At 35.6% G+C, this 13,321-nt stretch overlaps 1 long non-coding RNA gene across 7 annotated transcripts in view; it reads right to left on the minus strand.

Annotated features, from left to right (window-relative positions):
- Nucleotides 1-13,321, minus strand: part of LOC145283714 (uncharacterized) — a 617,725-nt gene that overhangs the window by 389,377 nt on the left and 215,027 nt on the right. The gene's annotated exons all lie outside the window — the stretch shown is intronic.

The following is a 13,321-nucleotide window of genomic DNA, read 5'->3' on the forward strand; positions in this document are numbered from 1 at the left end:
GTGCAAAGTACATAGCAAGCATACCCGGTGAACCAAGTGCAAGTGAAATACAAACGATTGCACTGAAAGGGACGGCTAGAATCCTGAAAAGATTTCTTGGTTGGACTCACTAAAATAGGGGTAAATGTCAGACATCTGGTTGGATGTCCCATCCCCTAGAAGAAAAAGTTTAAGAAAAATGAAAAAAAAAAGTGCAAAACTGTTCTGCCAGGGTAATTAATTTTGCCAGTCCTGGGACTGGTATCGTTCTAGTTTACATATATAGAACCTAATCGCACGGATACGTCATCGATTTTTCAAACGGGCTATGTATGTTTGCAGGTATTTAATTTTCACTATTTCGTGTAGGTTAGCGTATTTCTACTTTCGATGTTTATTCCTACCTTAATGGCCTGCCATGCGTTAAACTATTCTTTGGAGAAGCATTTAGTTCTTTTGTGTAGATGCGTGTTCGCATGTGTAATTTGATTGTATCCTTTTGTATAGCGGGAGCGCGTGAACATCGATTGTGGGGCGTTATCATTATTCTCTCTTCGACGGGAATCGCTGATAATGTCCATAATAACTATGCCCACCCCAACCCCATCACACTTGATGTTTGGCACCATGAAACGGTTACGGAAGAATCGAGGCAGACAAAGAAAGTTCTGTTCTTTCATCCCTATCCGTTTAAACGGCCTCCAATAGAAAGGTATCAACAAATAAAGGAACGAAATTGCCGCCATTTTAGATCCCGTCCGGAAATAAATAAACAAGCGGCAACACAAAGTTTTAATTTTCGTTTATAGTTTTTATTTGTATGTTTTTATTTGTTGTTTTTATTTGTGTGATTTTATTTGTATGTATTTATTTGTTGTTTTTTATTTGTATGTTTTTATTTGTGTGTTTTTATTTGTTGCTTTCATGAACGCTTTTCGTTTTTCGTTCTTTTTTGTTTTGTTTTTGTTTTTCTTTGGGTGGTTGGATTGTGTTTATTTTTGTTTTGTTTTGTTTTTTGTTTTTGTTTTTTTAGCGAAAATGTTTAAAGTTTTTTTTCTTGGTTTTATTCCCGAATCGTCAATTCTTAAATATATTTAATCCAAAAATATTTCCATATTCTGAAGAAGTTATGTGTTGCCAAGTTGTAAAACATTCTATGCTGCTGAGATATGTCGTATTGATTTAAATACTAGGTGCGTTGTCGAAAATGGCTAATTCTATTTTTTTTTTTACTTCTGTTTGCCCAAACAAAGTATATTGCTATTGAAGCCGAAGAAGGTACAGTAACAGGTTTCAAATTTATAGGGAACAATTCGTTTAGTTAATTAAACAGAGAAGATGCTTGTTCACATTACATTTAAATTACTTCATGTTGGTATGGTTGGGGAAACATGTATCAGTAAAGATGAACGATTAAAGATTATAATATCAAAATATTGCCAACAAAACGATATAATTATCTATTAACTAATAGGTAGACCCGATGTTGGTCGGGATTTAATGAAAACACTTCCAATACTTTTATTGTCATTGAAATCGGTGCAGTCGAGAATTTTTCAACAAAATTGATTGATTGCCCACTCTAGTTGGGAGCCCACCGCGGTGCGCCAGGAGGAAGCTTCACATGCCTTCCTGCATTAACTTTTCAACAATGCCTTGTATTCTATATTGCACTGTAGAGAATTTACAATTGATTTTATGAAATTATTCTTACGTAATGATTTGTATTAAAGTTTAAACTGCAAAAGTCAAGTACGATGATTAGATTGTGATCTAAAGAGAAACATTAATTTCGAACGCGTCCCTGTGTTATCGAAGAGTGCACTGTTGATTTTAAACGCCAGGTCCTTCTGCTTGTGTGGTGATAATGCAGAAATGCACGTGTGATATTAAGCTGTATAAAAGTGTTAATTTTTGTCAAAATCGAACTGTCTATTCTTTAATGGGATTTTTTCGATTATCGATAATTAGCGAAGGCATTCTCATATAACACCTATGTAAGAACACTTCCAGACACATGAAGTACATTTGTGTGAAATTTCATAAAATATATGTAGCCGTGTTGAAGTCCATGGGGAACGAAATCACGCATGAATAATGTGACTTTTGCATATAAGTAGATATATTTTATCGTCGTCATTTTAGTGATAGGCAGCTCTCCAGATCGTCTAGTCGATCGTGAGAATAAACTCTCGAAGTTGAACCTGTGGCGACAAAATCGTGAAGTTATTCATACGAATGCTAAAAAGCAAACGGCTCTAATTGTTACACCCTTTCCTTCTCTCCTATGTTAAAAATCCTTTATCCTCTCTCCCCAAAGTTTTCTGTGAAAAGGAAGTTTTCACAGAAAGGTGTGAGCTGAAAATATTTGCAATTAATACCAAATCGTCCCAGACCATTAAATCTAACACTTCCACGTGAAAGTATAAAGACAGTGCTAATTTAGAAACTCCTATAAGACGTAGTCAACAAAATCAGCTTTATACAGAATTTCTCAAGCTGGCGCATCTTGAACAGGGCCTAACGAATTTATTCTCTACAAACTCCGTGTCCTTTAGCAACGGGGGTGGCAAAGCAAAAAGGAACTCAATGATTCACGTACCAGCCTTCATCAACCTGCCCACATCTATACACGCACTAACAATGAACACGGTAAATCCACGCACACACATGCACGCTGCTAAGCTGCCATATACTCACATACGTATATTGCTTACACATGCATATTCACACTATTAATATATATATACCTGCACGACTCTAAGCCATATGACTACTAACCCAACTTTCTTTGCCAAACACATGTTTGCACTATGAACATTTTCATGATTAACAGTGACTTTAATATTATTATCTTTTGTGTATAAACGTTTTTATATAAAATTTCGTTTTTCGCCATTTTTCATTTACGAAACTTTGTGTATGTTTTAGTTAGCGCTTGTTAACTTGTGGCCTTTCTATTCTATCGACGATGTTTTTATTGCATTTTCACTAGAAACAAAGGACAATGCCGCTTTGATGTACAGAGCTATTATCAGGGACATAAGTTGCAGGGATACTATGTATTATCCCTGCAACTTATGTACTTTATAGTATTAAGCAGCAAGATATCTGTTCACGTTAAACTTGAACTTCTGCATGTAAGTACAGTTGGGGAAGCAGGAATCCAAAAGGGAATTCCAAAGTCTAGCAGTTCTGGGGAAGAAACTATTGGAGCAGAAGGCTTTATTACATATAGGGATCTTTACTGTGTAGGGGTGGGAGTCGGGTTTGACGGGGGTATTTACCTCGAACGGTTACAAAAGCTTGTAGTTCGTCGGAGTATCTACCATTAAAATACGTGTAGAACAGGCAGAGGGATGTTACATTTCGTCGATGGGATGGAAATTGAATCTGAGATGACAGTTTAGGACATATCATGTCGGCGACTCTCTTTTGAACCCTATTCAGGAGCGAAAGACTAGTAGCAGATACATCATCCAAAATGTAACAACAATGTTCCATACTTGGACAGATGGTGGCTTTCATTTATTTTTATTTTATATGCATACATGCTTCGAAATTTATATATATATATATATATATATATATATATATATATATATATATAGTCTTGGAAGTTTTTTAACCTTTAAAACGATATAAAAAAAAACTTATTTAATTTTTATATTTTTTATCATTCGTTAGAAAACTATATAGCTGCAATCACTCCACCAACTTGCTCTCTCAAATTCACTATAGTACTAATAGTAATTGAAGGGGTCATCAGTTGTTTACTTACGGACAGAAAAAAACAGTGCGGAGTAAAACAACTCAAAAAGCAACGCATATGTTGGAGACGATTTCCTACTAAGCAGACGTAATATCGAATTTAATAAAATATGGGAACAATTAATTTCACCATTAATGCATTAATATAAAACCTGTATTAATAAATAGTAGTCTACAGTGATAAGTACTAAAGATGTATTTCTAAAATCAATCATAAGTTTAAGCTTTCAAAATTTATCCTAGAATTATCCGCAAGGACCCGTTGCATAACGGATAAAGTACTAGCTAAAATTCAGTTGTAAGTGACACCTTTCGACAGGTTGAAGGGTCAATCCCCAGTGCAGACAATACTAAGAATACAACTGTAAATTACTTAAGATTTGTATCACGACTGATGGATCAAAATTGCGAGTTTTATGGGTAATTTTTTTTTTGCTTTTTTTGCTTTTTTGCTTTTTTTGTTTTTTTGCTTTTTTTGCTTTTTTTTGCTTTTTTTGCTTGTTTTTCTGCTTTTTTTTGCTTTTTTTGCTTTTTTTGCTTTTTTGCTTTTTTATGTTTTTTTTGCTTTTTTTGCTTTTTTTGCTTTTTTTGCTTTTTTTTTTGCTTTTTTGCTTTTTTTTTGCTTTTTTTGCTTTTTTTTGCTTTTTTTGCTTTTTTATGTTTTTTTTGCTTTTTTGCTTTTTTTTGCTTTTTTGCTTTTTTTGCTTTTTTGTTTTTTTTCTTTATTTTTTTGCTTTTTTTTTGCTAAATAGTTCACTTCATGTAAAAAAAAAAATACTCGAGTTGAGCTTCAAACCCAAACCTACAGGCAGTGAGACAAGTACGACAACCATTAGGCAATCTTTAAAAAGTTTTTACAAACCTACTTATTCTTAACATAAGCAATCTATCATATCAACGATTTACGCGTGCACCTTCGTGAAACAATTAGCAAACAGAATTAAATAACTGAATTAAATAAGGAGTTCCGTTCGAAATTCCGTGCAGATTCCCGAGTTCGACAGAACGATTCCGAAATTCGACAGAACAATTCTCAAGTTCGGCAAGATAAAGGTGAGGAAAGACCAGAGATTGCCTCGGCTGAAACGTTGTGCGAATAACACTCAAGATGAGAACAGTTGTAAGAATAATCGAAATAATTGTAAGATTTTTATGTATATAATTTTCCTATGTGGCATTGTCTATTCACCAACATGTGGCAGTTTTATCCGTACTATGTTTAGCTTTCCATTGTCACCTGTGTCATTTTCACCTATGTTATTTCCATCTGCGATTAAGTTGTGATTCAATGAATATCAAAAAACCCTTATTGAAATGAAGTGGCTGAGTTTCATATCAAAGATTTTTATTTGTTGTGGTTGCAAGGTTGAACAATAATTAGTAAGGAAATACAATGAAGACGCGAACAACAATATAACGCAATAATAAGTGTATTAAAGAAAAGGTATATTTACAATATGTACAAATGACGGTGTCGAGTCAGAGAGTCTTGGTGGGAGGACATGTACGCTCTTCGGCGTCACTTCCGGTGGCATTTGAGTAAGACACACCAAGGCCAACCTAGGCTTGCCATTTATAGTGTTATGTTATTCGCATATGCAAATAAGTGGTTGCCACCACAACACCCCCCTCCCAAGATTTGAAGTCACACAGATTTCAATATCTTTTTCTTTTTGGGTTTACCATTAATGGTTCATTCACTTTTCTTTTCCTACCTGATCTTCGGGGTTCAGGTGCATTTTGAGGCGGTTCCAAATTAAAAGATCCGTATATGATATCTATGGTGTCCTCCTCTTCGACTGTTGTCGTATCATCATCATCTTGGATATGACGTTTTTTTATCTGATTTAGGTGCTTTTATGTATATTCTGTGGACCTTTAATGTACAATCACCAATGCGTTTATCCACTACTCTACATTCCCAGTGTGTTATTTCTGTAGCACTTAAAATATACTCGATCTCCCGAGTTATATTTCTTTCTTCTCGTGTGTGTAGTGTTTCGGATAATTGCCTGCCTTGGCAATAGTTTGTCAAACGCTGATTTTACCTTTCTGGCAAACATTAGATCAGCTGGTGATATGTTTGATGGTGTACTAGGATGTGGTGTAATCCTATATACTTGCAAGAATTGTTGCAAAGCTTTTTCTGTTGGTGTTCCAATGGATTTCTTTAACGCTCGTTTTAGCGTGTCCACGAACCTTTCCGCGAGGCCGTTCGACCTTGGATGATACGGCGGAGTCGTGATGTGCTTCACTCGGAACGTGTCGCAAAATTCCTTAAACTCTGCGGATGTGAACTGCGTTCCGTTGTCAGTGACCAGTGTGTCTGGTACACCGAATCTTGCAAACAACTCGTGTAGGAACCCTATTGAGTTGTTAGTTGTTGGATTCCTGCAACACATTACCTCCGGCCATTTTGTGAAACTATCCACTACAATTAAATAATAGTTTTCACCTACTGGACCAGCGAAGTCTATGTGGATTCTCGACCATGGTTGGTTGGTTTTCGGCCAAGGTTTGTGTACTATAGATGGAGATTTTGCCGCTAACTGGCATCCTTTACATTTATCAATTGTTGTCGCTATGTCAGTGTCCATGTTACGCCAGTACACGTAGCTTCTCATTAATGACTACATTCGATTTATCCCCGGATGTCCTGTGTGGAAATCTCTTAACATCCTATTCTGCAATGTTTTGGGTATTACCACTCTCTCGCTGTACAGTAACACATCGTCACATATGGAGAAAACTTCCTGCACCTTTGTGTCCGTTATAATTTTCTCTTTTATGTCCTTTATATATTCGTCTTTTTCGGCTTCCCTTTTAATGTCCGACAAAGTTATGGGTAGTTCCTTAATGATGTTTGCTACCATATTTTTTACTTTAACATTTGTCCGAATTGCTGCAATGACTGATTCTTCCAGATTGTGTTTCTGTGGTATCAGTCTTGACAGTCCATCCGCATGGCAAATCTTTTTTGATGCTAGATGTTGTAGCTGGAAATCGTAATTAAGTAGTATTGTACCCCAGCGCAGCAATCTATTTGCGGTGTATACCGGCAATCCTTTTTTTGATCCATAGATCGTAACTAACGGTTTATGGTCGGTTTCAAGTATGAATTGTCTACCATATAAATATCGGTGAAATTTAGTCACGGCAAAGATTATGCTCAACGCTTCTTTTTCGATTTGTGAATATGCCCTTTCGGCTGGTAACAGCGTTCTCGAAACGTGCGCTATTGGTTTTCTAGACCCATCCGGCATAATATGTTGAATGCATGCTCCTAAGCCGTAGGAGCTAGCGTCACTAGCAACGACTATTTTTAAGTTTGTGTCAAAGTGCGTTAAGAATAATTCGGATGTTAGTGCGCTCTTTATTTTGTCAAAAGCGGTTTGACATTCTTGCGTCCAGTTCCACGGTGTATCCTTTTTAAGCAGATTATTTAAGGGGGCTCGCATGTTATGCATTCCTTCAATAAAAGATTGGTAATAATTTGCGAGTCCCAAGAAACTCTGCAAGGTTGTTACATTATCGGGTGCTGGCATATTTTTTATTGCCGCAGATCTGTCTGGGTCTGGACGTCGTCCATGTTTGTTTATTATGTGTCCAAGATACTTAATCTCGCTCATACAAAAGTCACATTTACTTTCTTTTACTTTAAAGCCGAATTCTTGTATTCGAGTAAATACTTGTTTCAAATGTTCCTTATGTTCTTCTAGGGATTTGCTCCTGACAACAATGTCGTCCAGGTATGCACATGCGCACTCAATACCACTTAGCATGGTGTCCATCGCTTGCTGAAAGATGGCAGGCGCTACTTTGATGCCAAAAGGCAATCGGTTGTATTTGTATAATCCCTTATGCGTATTGATGCATAGTATTTTTGAGCAATTCTCCTCGACCGGTATTTGCAAATACGCGTCGCTCAAGTCTATCTTAGAGAAGATATTACCCCCATTCAACTTCGTGAATATTTCCTCTGGGCTTGGTAGGGGGTAATGGTGATCTTTTAATAGGGAGTTGACCCCGGTCGAAAAGTCTGCGCACACTCTAACTTCGTCATTCTTTTTCTTTACGTATACGGTGGGGGCTGCCCACTCGCTGTGTTCTATTTTTGATAGAATTCCCGTCTGTTCCAATCTATTTAATTCTTTATCAATCTTTTCCAACCCAGCGAACGGAACATTTCGATTTTTTCTAAAAATTGGGCTGGCGTTTTCTTTAAGTTCAAACGAGGCCTTGAATTTATTGCAGCGACCTAAGTTAGTCGTGAATGCCTCAGGAAATAATTCTTTTAAATCGTCTTTTATATTTACTATTGTTGGAGAAGAACATTCTAATTTTTTACAGAATGTATTGATTGGCTTATCCCATAGTCCGAATTTCTCAATTAAATCTATTCCAAACAGATTTTCACTATTTTTTAGTACGAATATTTTTAATTTCTTCGAAATCCCTTTCAATTTTATCGGGAGGACAACTTCTCCTTCAAATTTTATACCACCACCAGTTACCGTCCGGGCTGCTTTACTAGTTTTCATCATGGCCGGTTTTCCCAACTTTTTCCACGTATTCAGGTTTATTATAGAAACATCGGAGCCGGAGTCGAGTTGTATCTTTATTGATGTTTTAAATATTTCCACTTTTACGTATTTTCGCCGATCTTTGTCTAATTTTGTATTTGATTTTGTTTGCTGTACTCTCTTTCTGGTGTAATCTTTATATCTGCAGCAATCGCTTTTGTGTCCCACCTTCTTACAAATGTAGCATTTTTTCTTCTTATAAGGACAATCTGATTTCCAATGCTTTTCTGCACATCTCTTACAGTTATATCTAGGAAGAGGCTTGTTATATTGTGTACTATATTTATGGTTATTATCTTTGGAATATCCCGTTCCATTGCTTTTCTTTGTAAAGTTCTTGGTTGGTGCGTATGGTTTTCTAACTTTTCTTACATATGCCACTCCGGATTCTTCTATATTTTTTTAATCCTTTTTTAGTGTAATGGCCCTTTCACAGTCCTCTGCTAGTTTCTGGAGGGTTAAACCTTGCTCAGATTCCAGCTTAGACAACACTCGTCTGTGTATTTCTGCATTTTTCGTGGAAACTAACCCTTGAGCGAAGATTAGACATTTAAAATCTTCTACCGTTAGTTCTGCAAGCTTAAAATTATCGCAGTTTTTATTGACAACTGATGCGTATGTCAAATAATCTTGGTTGTCCATCTTTCATAGATTCATGCACGGCCATCTTTTATGAAAAAGAGATATATTTGGATTAAATAATTCTTTTAGTAATTTTACAGCTTCCATGAACTCTAATTCCGCAGTATTTTTTAGGTAATATGTAATCTACGAATTTGCTGTGTTCTGATGCACCCAATTTTCTGAGTAAGAGGCTCACTTTCTGACTATTTGGCCAATTTTTACAGTCCAGTTGAAAAACATCCTCGTATCTTGTGTAGTATGCTTCAAAATTCTTCTCTTCCTCAGGCACATAATGAAATGTGTCCATGCTATTAAAAATAGTTGTATGGGAGAAATTAACACTATCGACATTTTCTCGATTACTCTTTAGTAGTTCCAGTGTTTTAGCAAAACGTTCCTCTTGTCTTTCTTCCTATTCCAATTGTAGTTTCTTATGCCTTTCTTCCTGTGCCAATTGCAGTTTTTTCTGCTTTAATTGCGCTATTTTCTGCTTTTCTTCTTGTTCCTGCTGCCATTTCAATAATCTGTCCTCTCTCTTTTCCTCGCGGTCAGCCTGTGCCTGTATTTGTGTTTGCAAAAACTCGTTTTGTGTAGCTTGTCTGCATTCATCCCGCTCAGCCTGTGCTTGTAAAAATTGCATGAACATTTTTGATAAGTCTTCCATTTTTTTTTTTTTTTAGTGTTCAGTTAAAAAAAATATTGTACCATGTACCATATACACCGGTTTGGGTTACAACAAAAAAGCAAATTGCTGTAAGCTCCTGTTTTCAATAATAATATCGCTGCTTGCAATAATATATTCTTTTTGCGAGTCACGCTGCAAAAAAAAAAAATAAAACAGGTTTATCTGGAATCACGAAATGGGATTGACTTTCCGTTTTTAGGCACTTACTAATAAGTAACTCTTTCCACAAAATAAAAGTTTGGTCTTTTTTTTTAATCGAGTCACAATTGAATAAATGTATGCAGTACATTTAGTTCTTTGAGTTTTTTTTTCTCTAGTATTTTAGTAATTAAAATACCTCTTAAATTGAGATTACCTTTTTTTCCGTGACGTTTTACTGTATTATCCGTTATTCAGTGACAACTTCAAGAAAAGAAAATCCTTTCCTTGAATTTTAGTTTTAGCTGTGGTATTTCCTTTTAGTACCGACGTCAACCAAAACATTAATTAAAAAGTCCTTTAGTTGTTGTTTTGTTTACGGAGAACAGTAATTAGAATCCACTGGTGAACTTTTTTCGTAGGTTACTTGCTTTTCGTAATACGGGTCTGACCTGTCGTTTTTGCGACAGAACAAAGTTCGCTTTTCGTTTGCAAGTTGGTCCTTTAGTAAGATTTGTCGTGTAGCGACAAACAAAAATTCACTTTTACATTCGTTTGCAAGTCGGATTCCCAGAAAACGGCGTAAATTGTCGCTTTTGCTACGTTAGAGTTTTTTTTTTCACTTGAGTTGAAACTTCTCTTTAGCGTAAAATCCGTTTGCTCGTCAACACTTTGCATTCCTTAAAAAAAATGGTCAACCTTTGCGTTGTACTTTTTTTTTTTAAATAGTTCTTCGTCAAACTGTTATATTTGACGCTTCATATCTCGTCGCCAACTGTTGTGGTTGCAAGGTTGAACAATAATTAGTAAGGAAATACAATGAAGACGCAAACAACAAGATAACGCAATAATAAGTGTATTAAAGAAAGGTATATTTACAATATGTACAAATGACGGTGTCGAGTCAGAGAGTCTTGGTGGGAGGACATGTACGCTCTTCGGCGTCACTTCCGGTGGCATTTGAGTAAGACATACCAAGGCCAACCTAGGCTTGCCATTTATAGTGTTATGTTATTCGCATATGCAAATAAGTGGTTGCCACCACAACATTATTATTCTAAGCAAGACAAAGAATACTTTAGTATATTAATCTCCTTAACCTGTAGGGTGTCGATGTTTACCATCTCATCAGAGGAGAGAAAATATTAGCAAATATTTATAAAGGTGTGTACCCTATTTGTTGTTAAAAAAACTATTCTGAAAAATATATATATATATATACATATATATATATATATATATTCTTCAGAATATTTTTTAACAACAAATAGGGTACATGCCTTTATAAATATCAGCGAATATATATATATATATATATATAGAGAGAGAGAGAGAGAGAGAGATAGAGAGAGAGAGAGAAAGAGAGAGAGAGAGGGGAGAGAGAGATTTTGTTTTTGTATGTGCCGTTTATGTTTCTTTCCAATATTTTGGTCAGTGTCCAGGTTTAGCACCGTAAACAAGGACAAACTCTACCACTGCCCTGAAGAACTGCCTTTTCAGTTTGTCAGCTAGTCTCGACGTCCATACTGAATGTAGCCCATCCAATGCGGTCCATGCTTTTGAGATGCGAATTCCGATATCTCTATCTCTGTGGAAACTATGTTGCTGCCCAGATACGTAAACTCAGCGACTTCTTTCACTGTTGATCCAACCAAAGCCCTGATCTCTCCTTTCACATTGAATGTCATAAACTTTACGGTGCTACAACCTGGACACTCACCAAAAGATTGGAAAGAAAACTAGACGGCACATACACCCGTATGCTAAGAACAATATTAAATATATCTTGGTAAAATCATCCCACGAAGCAGCAACTTTATGGCAGCCTACCTGCCATATCTAATACCATCAGAGAAAGACGCCTACGATTTGCCGGTCATTGTCTGAGGAGCAAGCATGAATTGGTGAGTGATGTATTGCTATGTACTCTACAACACGGACGCGCAAGCAGAGGACGGCCTAGATCCACGTACATCCAACAAATAGCACACGACGCCAACTGAGAACCTGAAGATCTGAGGGAACTGATGGAAGACAGAAAACTCTGGAGAGGAAGAGTCACATTGGTCCGGGCAAGGAGCCCGTCATGATGATGATGATGATGATATATATATATATATATATATATATATATATATATATATATATATATATATATATATATATATGATAATACGAACTAATAAATAACGTATCTCTAGTGATAAGTAGTAAAATTGCACATTTGAAAACAAAATTAGTTCGACAAGATACGCCTGAAGAAGGTCGGAGATTATATCTACCGAAACGTTGTGAGAATAACACTTAAAATTAGAATAGTAATAATCCAATAACTACATTTTCATTTTATAATTCCAAAGATTATAAAGTGTTCAATCCCCATCGCAATTAGTCTAAAACATATCATTGGTAATGGTTCATCGCTTGGAGCAGGGGTACATAGCAATCCTCATTAGTTATCCAGCAACACCGTGTCTGTCTTATGATAGTTTATCTCCTGCGTTTGTTATTTACAAAAAAAAAATTGCTTTTAATTCGATTTGTATTTATTGATGATAAATAAAACAATACAAATTATGGAAATAAACATATTTCCATAATTTGTATTTTTTTTTATTCATCATCAATAAATACAAATTATCAAACTATCATTTCAACCCACAAATTATGTTGAATGCAAATTAAAAGCAAAAAGCAATTTAAACGAAAGAAGTTGTTTTAAACCACTGCGTTATTCTGTTCTACAGTTACCACTATTTCGTAATAATGATTATTTTCATGGCATTAATAAAAAAAATAAATAAATAATTTAAAAAAAAACGCGTTACAACTGGATGAGCTCCAAACGTCTGTCTTCATAAAATCTTTATCAAAATATCCATCACGCGTAAAATATACTTGACTTCTCTGTCAGTAGTTGGTATGCGCAGTTGGTATTAGAAGAATAGACAGATAGGAAAATATATGCTTCGTAAAACATTTTCTACTTGCCGAAAATAATAAAGCAGGATGAAAACTTAAGGAAAATATAAAGGGCACAAACACACACACACACACACACACATACACACACAGTTGTGCCCGGTGTTACCCGGTATTAAACGTAATGTAAAATTACTTTTAAAAAAACGAAGTAAAAAAAAAACGGAAAGAAACAAACAGGTGTGCATGCGAGTATTATTTTTTTTTCTAAACAGTTCACTTCATGTAAGTAAAAAAATACTCGAGCTGAGATTGAAATCTAAACCTAAAGACTGTGAGGCAAGTACGATAACTATTAGGCCAGCTTGACACGTATTTACAAAGTGTTTTCAAACCTACTATTCTTAACATAAAGAAGATGTTATGTTTCATGGCCGAGCATGAGCATTCGTGAAAAGACAAAAGGGCAAAAATCTGATGACCCTCCCACATACCTATTTTTCAATTTTGATCCCTTAGTATCCCTTTTATCCGGATAAAAACCGATTAAAATTTTTCCATACGTCTTAATACACTATATACCAAATTTCACGTCTGTATATTAAAAATTCATTACGAA

The sequence above is a fragment of the Euprymna scolopes genome, chromosome 8 (assembly GCF_053919585.1).
Source record: "Euprymna scolopes isolate OS-2025 chromosome 8, ASM5391958v1, whole genome shotgun sequence".
Classification (NCBI taxonomy): domain Eukaryota; kingdom Metazoa; phylum Mollusca; class Cephalopoda; order Sepiida; family Sepiolidae; genus Euprymna; species Euprymna scolopes.